Source organism: Apis dorsata, unplaced genomic scaffold (assembly GCF_000469605.1).
Source record: "Apis dorsata unplaced genomic scaffold, Apis dorsata 1.3 scaffold_92, whole genome shotgun sequence".
NCBI lineage: Eukaryota > Metazoa > Arthropoda > Insecta > Hymenoptera > Apidae > Apis > Apis dorsata.
The window spans coordinates 1,176,753-1,185,172 of NW_006263390.1; the positions used below are offsets into that span (position 1 = coordinate 1,176,753).

At 36.7% G+C, this 8,420-nt stretch overlaps 1 protein-coding gene across 1 annotated transcript in view; it reads right to left on the bottom strand.

The window, feature by feature from the left end:
* Nucleotides 1–8,420, bottom strand: part of LOC102676092 (microtubule-actin cross-linking factor 1-like) — an 81,873-nt gene that overhangs the window by 16,812 nt on the left and 56,641 nt on the right.

Consider the following 8,420-nt stretch of genomic DNA (forward strand, 5'->3'; position numbering starts at 1 on the left):
CCGTTTGTCGTCGAAACAACCTCATTCTCTTCTCCTTTTTCTTCTTCTTCTTCGTTCCGTTTAGGTATGAGGAAGGAGCCACTCTGCCCCGAGGTCCCTATGAAACCGCTTTACTGGACGAGGATATTGGTGCCTGTAGTACCGACAGAGCGTGGTGGCTCCACCGATGCTACGGATTCGCACGTGCACGTAATATTTCCTTTTTTTGTCGTCGCTTTACGAGGAGGGGGGAAAGCGGAGTATTTATTTATCGACCGTTCGTCGTCGTTTCGCAGATCCCGCTGTGGGCGGAGCTAGAGGAAGAGAAAAACTTGGACATGAAAGAGTTCGCCGGCCTTTTCTCGCGTCAGGTAACCGCGTCAAGAAAGCCCGTGAAAAGAACGGACGAGGCCACGAGGCCGTCTAAAGTGCAGCCTGCCAAGATCCTCGACTCGAAACGGTCCAAGACGGTCGGTATATTGGAGAAGAGTTTGCGCGTAGATTTCTGCGAGGTCGAGAACGCCGTTTACAATTTGGACACGAGCGTGATCAATTTGGAGGCGTTGCAACAGATATACGAGATCGTAGGTATCGATATTAACTCTGCGCTCCACGCGTTTCGCGGACCCTTGAATATTCGATGTTTTCTTACAGCTAATTTAAAACGATTTCACGCACGAATTAACGCATAAAATTTTTATATTTCGATATCTTATGTATCTTTATATATTAAGAAAGTCTATATTGTTGTGATATTTTACGATATTATTAAGATCCTCAAGTTTGTCAGGGCAATAGTAAGGCAATAGTATTTTTCCTTTCTAATTTTTTATTGCATAATTATTTGATTCGCGCGTTATTTTATTAATAAATTCATCAATGAAAAATAGTTTAAAAAAATGTAATGATTCATTCATATTCGAAATTGCGGTCCTGCAGATTTTTCGCTACAAATTGCATTCTTCGTGGTATATTTATATCGAAATTTTCCTTATCTTCCGCGATATCTTCACTTGATTGTTTTCACACTATCTATTATTATTCTTACTTTTCGTCTTCTTATACCTCTTATTGCATCTTCATCGTTGCTTTCTCTATTATTAATCTCTTTCCAAGTAGAATTAATTTCGATAACGAAAAATCAAACTCGTCTTCACTTCAACTAATTTCATTACCGTATTCCATGCTTACAAATCTCAAGAACTTTGAAAATAATATTTCCATCGCTGATCTTCGAGATAAGACCCCATAAGATTATACGCTAAGAGCTTAGGAAACCCATTTACGAACCGATATTCCAAAACAATCAAGCGTGAACAAATATTGTCCCCGTTCGAATTCGAAGTGGTGGCCGTTGGAGCGCAAAAATTTTACCACCCACGTGTCCACGACGATTAATCACCACCTTCCACCTTTTTTTTGCATGCAGAGGCCAACGAAGAAAGAATTGGAGGATATAAAAGCTTTCGAGGCCGCGAATCCCGACGTCCCCCTCGACCAACCGGAGATTTTCCTCAAGAGACTTGCCGATATCAATCATTTCACGGAGAGGATAGCGTGTTTGATGTTCCAGGCCGAGTTCCAGGACGCTATCTCGAACGTCTCGTCGAAGCTGACGAATCTTCGTAGCACCTGCGACTTCTTGCGGAACTCGAGCTCCCTGAAGAGGGTGATGGCGTTGATCCTCACGTTCGGCAATTACATGAACGGGGGGAACAGGACGCGGGGGCAGGCGGACGGTTTCGGCCTCGAGATTCTAGGCAGATTGAAGGACGTGAAGTCGAACGTGGCGGGCGTCACGTTGCTCCACTATATAGTTAGGGCGAGGTTGGCACAGGAGAGGGATCACAATTTCGACGAGCCGTTACCGCTTCCGATTCCAGAACCCGCCGACATGGAGGCGGCTTCCACCATCAATTTCGAAAATCTATCCGGCGAGTTGGACAGGTTGAAGAACGAGCTCGAAGGTAAACGCGATTATATATGTATCAGGGTGTGTCCCATAAGTTCCTTTCTTTTTTTTTTTTTTTTCCATACGAAAAACGATATTTCTGCTTTATTATATTTTTTTTTAAATAATAAAATCTTGAATTTGGAAAACGAAAGGGGAGAAAGAATGATTAGGGTATTTTATTAAGTTTCTTTCTTTTTTTTTTTTTTTTCCATACGAAAAACGATATTTCTGCTTTATTATATTTTTTTTTAAATAATAAAATCTTGAATTTGGAAAACGAAAGGGGAGAAAGAATGATTAGGGTATTTTATTAAGTTTCTTTCTTTTTTTTTTTTTTTTCCATACGAAATACGATATTTCTGCTCTATTATATTTTTTTTTAAATAATAAAATCTTGAATTTGGAAAACGAAAGGGGAGAAAGAATTATTAGGGTATTTTATTAAGTTTCTTTCTTTTTTTTTTTTTTTTTCCATATGAAATACATGAAATACGATATTTCTGCTCTATCATATTTTTTTTTAAATAATAAAATCTTGAATTTGAAAAACGAAAAGAGAGAAAAAATTATTAGGGTGTTTTATAAGTTTCTTTCTTTCTTTTTTTTTTTTTTTTTTTTTTTTATATATATGAAATACACGATACTTTTGCTCTATCATATTTTTACAACTCTCGAGGAGCCTCATTGTTTCCTCTTTCCAAAATTTTTGAAGGCAAAATATTCCTCGATGCTACGTTTTGCATTGTCGTTTTTCGAATTTATAATTTACCCACAAAATGGGAAAAGATTATGAGGAATAATATTTTGAAACAATAATCTTGGACCTGATTTATTAAGATGTCTTATAAGGGAAAAATAATTATTAGGTGTCTTTTTTCCATACGAAATGAATACACGATATTTTTGCTTATATTCATATTTTTACATTTCTCGAGAAGCCTCATTGTTCCCTCTTTCCAAAATTTTTGAATTTTTGAAATTTTTGATATTCCTCGATGCAACATTTTGCACTGTTGTTCTTTAGGGTTGGAATTTATAATTTACCCATGAAATGAGGAAAAGTTATAGAGTATGATATTTTGAGACGTAATCTTGTACTCGATTCACATAATAAAATCTTGAATTTGGAAAACGAAAAGGGAGAAAGAATTATTAGGGTGTTTTATAAGTTTCTTTCTTTCTTTTTTTTTTTTTTTTTTTTTTTTTTTTTTTTATATATGAAATACACGATACTTTTGCTCTATCATATTTTTACAACTCTCGAGACGCCTCATTGTTTCCTCTTTCCAAAATTTTTGGAGGCAAAATATTCCTCGATGCTACGTTTTGCATTGTCATTTTTCGAATTTATAATTTACCCACAAAATGGGAAAAGATTATAGAGAATAATATTTTGAAATCTTGGATCTCTGATTTATTAGGATTATAAGGGAAAAAAAAATTATTAAGTGTCTTTTTCCCATACGAAATGAATACATATTTTTGTTCATATTCATATTCTTACATTTCTCGAGAAATCTCATTGTTCTTTCTTTCCAAAATTTTTGAAGGAACTTTCGAATTTTTGAATTCTTTCCAAAATATTCCTCGATGCTACATTTTGCATTGTCGTTCTTCGGGGTTGGAATTTATAATTTATCCATCAAATGAGGAAAGGTTATAGAGAATGATATTTTGAGACGTAATCCTGTACCTGATTTACGTAATAAAATTTTGAATTTGGAAAACGAAAAGGGAGAAAGAATTATTAGGGTGGTTTATAAGTTTTTTTCTTTTTTTTTTCCTCATATGAAATGAATACACGATATTTCTACTTTTCTCAGGAAGCCTTATTCCCTTTTTCCAAAATTATTGGCTTACTCGCAAAATATTCCTCGAGGTGCATTTTTATTTCGCTCATGGAACCATTTATCATGGAGAGAATTTTTTAACGACAGGAACAAGTCATCAAATTCAGTCCCAATCTGTAAACTGTAACAGCTTTTCTCTTACAGTCAATGCAACGTGCGGTTTTGCATTGTCTCAGTTCGCCAATTCTGGCCGTTTTTCCGCAATGGCGGCTCTCAATTCATCAAGATCGCAATATTTTATGGAATTGATGAATTTCAATATCTTGAGAAAGGAGCTCATAATAAACTACATCTTTCCAATCCCACCAAATGGACAAAAGAACTTTATTTATTTCACTCACGAATTGTTTATCACAGAGAGAATTTTTCAACAACAGGAACAAGTATAGTAGTCGGATAGAGCGAGATCTGAATTTTATTCGATGATGAAATCCTCCTTCGAAGACAGTTGAATCCTTCTGAATCTATTTAATCCTTAAATCAAATGCATTATTTTCGATCCATATTTTGATACAAAATCTAAATCTCCACTGACAAGCATTTTTAAGATAGGATTTTCTCTTTCATGTCACTGAAGAAGGAAATCACACGTAGAGACATGATTCCATGATTCAATAACTGTGGAAATCTTACATCGATCGACATATCCCATTCTGATCTATCGTTTTCCTGGAAATGTTAGTGGCATCCGCTATTTCGCGGATTTTCAGCGAGATAGCCTTGACAAGATCCGTGTATCCTTCATCTTTCGAGTCGAAATTGCCAGCTCTAAATCCCTTAAACCAATCACGGATGGTCGTAATAATAAAATCGTAGCACCATTCTCTAAACAAGGTACAAATCTGCAGTAACATTTGCACATTTTTAAAACAACGAAGCATTAACATGTTGCAAATGCTTCCTTTGACTATTCATATTGAACGGTGCAGAAAAATATCTTAATACGTTGAATGTGTTCCCAATGAAATCTTCAGACCACACGCGCCACTGTATCAAGCATATTCTGCTAAGCTTCACATCTATATTTTGCTAATGCGAGTCGTTGGTGATATAATAATAAACAAAAATAATCTTCTGCATCATTTGTTTTTATTACATTGCTGAGGTCCTCACTCGTCACCACTGTACATGAACAACTCTTCGAACGTTTGGTCGAGTAACGAGTGGTATAATTGTTAAAAATTTCTGCCCTGATTCGTTCCAATGTCGAAAAGAAAAATGAAAAAATTATGTCTTAGCGAATCATATAGCGGACGACTTTCGTCCAAATTGTCCTGACTGACTTCAACTTTGTACAGAATGTTAATCTTTTTGAAAGGATAAATATAAATTATTTCATAATATATTCGTAAATCTTAAATTCTATTTATATAATCCGTTGAATATATTGAAATTTTAATTTTATCGATATCAATAGCAGCATTCATAGATTATATATTTTTCTCGAGGTTAAATATCATATTAATTTTCATTCTAAATAATTTTAATAAATCATTTTTGTATTACTTTTACAACAATTCAAATAGTTTTATTACGTCCTGTGGAATATCTTTCGAACATTCTTCGTAAGTAGTCAAATAAGCGTCACTCATGCTCGACGAGAACTTTTCCTGTCACTGAATATGGACGAATATGGCGACAGCCAATCGCGTTTGAAAGAGCTCTAGGACGACTGAAAATCGATGCCACAAACGACTAACAGATAAGCACGCACGTTCGTATAAAAATAGCCATAGTTAAAATCCCATTCCTACCTTGAAAGAAACTTATTGGACACTCTAATATAATTTTCTCTCATATCTCTTTATTATTCTACTGCTTATTTTTTTGTCCACACAAGGTTGTATCGAAAAATGCAACGCCGTGGTCGAGGCGGATCCCGATTCGTCGGCCCCGTTCAAAGAGAAAATGGACGCGTTCTTTCGGGAGGCGAGAACAGAACTGGCCAACGAGCAGCAGGCACTGCTCGAGGCTAGGGGAAAATTCAAGGCTGTGATGCAGTTCTACCAATACAAGCCCAAAGGGACGAATCTCGACGCGGCCGATCCAAACGCGTTCTTCTCTCTTTGGCTAGGTTTCTGCCAGGATTTCAAGGTAACTTCGAAGATTCTAACCTATTCCCCATTTGTTAAGCGTCCCGTTTACAGGATATCTGGAAGAAGGAGCAGCAACGAATAAAGAAGGAACGGATGGAGGAGATGAAAAAGAAGTACGAGAACAAAACGAAGGTGGAGAAGTTGAAATTGAGTGCAACGGGATTGAAAGCACGGCTTCAAAAATTGTCGCGAAAGTAGGAAAGGAAAAGAAAAAAAAATATATATATATATATATACACGCGTGGGTGATTGAAATCGACAACGCGATTTCAATTTAATCGGAGCGGTGTTCGAGCGAGGATTGGTCGATATACCACGCTACGCTACACGTATACGGCTGTGTACGGTAATACGAGGACAGTTTCTTTGGATCGATCGTCCGTTCCGTTCGATCCGTCCTATTATTATTATTATTATTATATTATTATATTATTATTATTATATTTATATTATTATATTTATATTATTATTAATATATTATTATTATTATTATTCTATGGCACTAAAGTTTCATCGAATTCGAATCGAATAACGATTATTGATTACCGATAGATAAGAATCGATACGAGAGAATCTGAATTGTAATATTGTAAATAAGGCTTGTTGTTAAGTTTGCGTATATAATTTGTTATAATTTGTAAATACGATTGTTCCGCGAGTGAAATAATATTCGGATAATTATAATAAACGTTACTTTTTACATGAATTACTCCTCGTTTCTTCTTTTTCCCTCCCCGCTCGAACGGTATATTCTCGGATGGAAAAAGGGGGAAATGGAAGTGGAAAGTGATCTTTTGTCGTTCTTTTCATTTTTTTCGTATTATTTTTTTTTTTTTTTGTTTTTTTTGTTTTTTGGTGTCAAATGCGTGTGCGTTTTGCGTATATTTTTTTTTTCCACTGCAATTAGTAGTAGCGACGATACAGAACCTTCAAGTAAAGCGGAAAACAGAGATTAAACATTTAAGAATAGTTAATAGATTAATCGCATCATTCGTTCGTTCGTTCGTTACTCGAATCGTGCTCTCTCTTTCTCTCTCTCTCTCTCTCTCTCTCGCGCGTTCTAAAATGTAAAAAAAAAGAGGAAGAAAAAGGGGTGGAGGAAGGGAGAAAACGCTGGGAAATTTGCAAAATAGATTTACACCGTTTGTAAAGCCCGACAAGACTGGTTGGTTGGAACTGGTTTCTCTTCTTCTTTTTCCACCGGACATCGAAACACAGGTTACGTTCGTACATTATTTCGTTCGCTCGGCCGATAACAACTTGGTTCAAGGGCCCTTTCGGTTCATCCGTTGGTCGGCTCACTTCGGTAAGGCAGGTACGATTTCGCGCAGAAGCGGTTTTACGGCGACAGACTTAAGGCAATCGTGTTGCGTGTAAATAGTAGTAGCGTTAAATTCGTGTCTTTTTCTTTCTTTTTTTTTTTTTCTTTTTTTTCTTTTTCTTTTTTAGGAAATTGTCTTACTCGCGGAGTGGAGTTCCCGGCGCGACACCGACTCGGAGGAGGATCGAGCATTATTTACACGATGCTTATTTCTTCGTCTCTCTCTCTCACTCTCACTCTCTCTTGATATCGATCGTGCTCTCTTCCGTAGGGGCCCTTTTTTTCATCTTCTTCTCTATCGTAAAGTGAAAAAACGAGAGACGGAGCGGTGATTAACGAATGGTAATTGGAAAGAAAGAAAGAAAAAAAAACGGAAAACAAAAATAGAGAAACACAACGTGGAAAAGAAACGTGGAGGAGGGAAAAAAGAAAGAATCGATCGAATCGACGAAGTCGGCGATCTCGTGATTCGTGAATACGCATTACACCCGCGAACATGAAACGCTCGTTTCTTCGATTGTGTTACGACCGGTAAAAACCTAGTAGTAGTAGTAGTAGTAGTAATAGTAGTAGCAGTAGTAATAGTAGTAGTAATAATAGTAGTAGTAATAATCCCTATGGATAACGTAAAATTACAATTATAATTAATCGTTACGAGCTAATTCTTTCGGTAAAGAAAAACTTATTTACGAAATAATGTTAAATTCATTTCGGTCATCGTCGTCATCGTAGTATTCGCGGAGCGAACGTCTTCCCCTCGTACGTATCGATTTATTTACGTACATCATACGGACGTTCGCGGTTACCGCCATCAATTTTATTCCCTTTCCTTTTCGGATCGCGCGCTCACTCTCTCTCTCTCACTCTCATTCGAACGCGCGTCCATTCATCGTCGTCATCGTAATCGTCATCTCCTCTCTACTTTTTTTCTTTTTTACAAAATATCTCATCAATTGTGTTATATAAGCTCTTTTTTATACTCGATTCGGGGTGTATACCCGAGAGGGGCAGCCTCTTCCTCCTCCTCCTCCTCATCCTTCTCCTTGATCGTTAATTCGTTAATTTGTTCGTTCGAGGCTGGGAAGGGAAAAGAGAGAAGCTTGGCAACGCTTGGCAACGATTGGCAACGAGGGATAGCAAGCAACAAACCAACCTCTCTCGGGCGACCCCTCTCGTTCGAAGAGTCATTATTTTTTTTTTTCTTTTTATGCTTCTTTTCT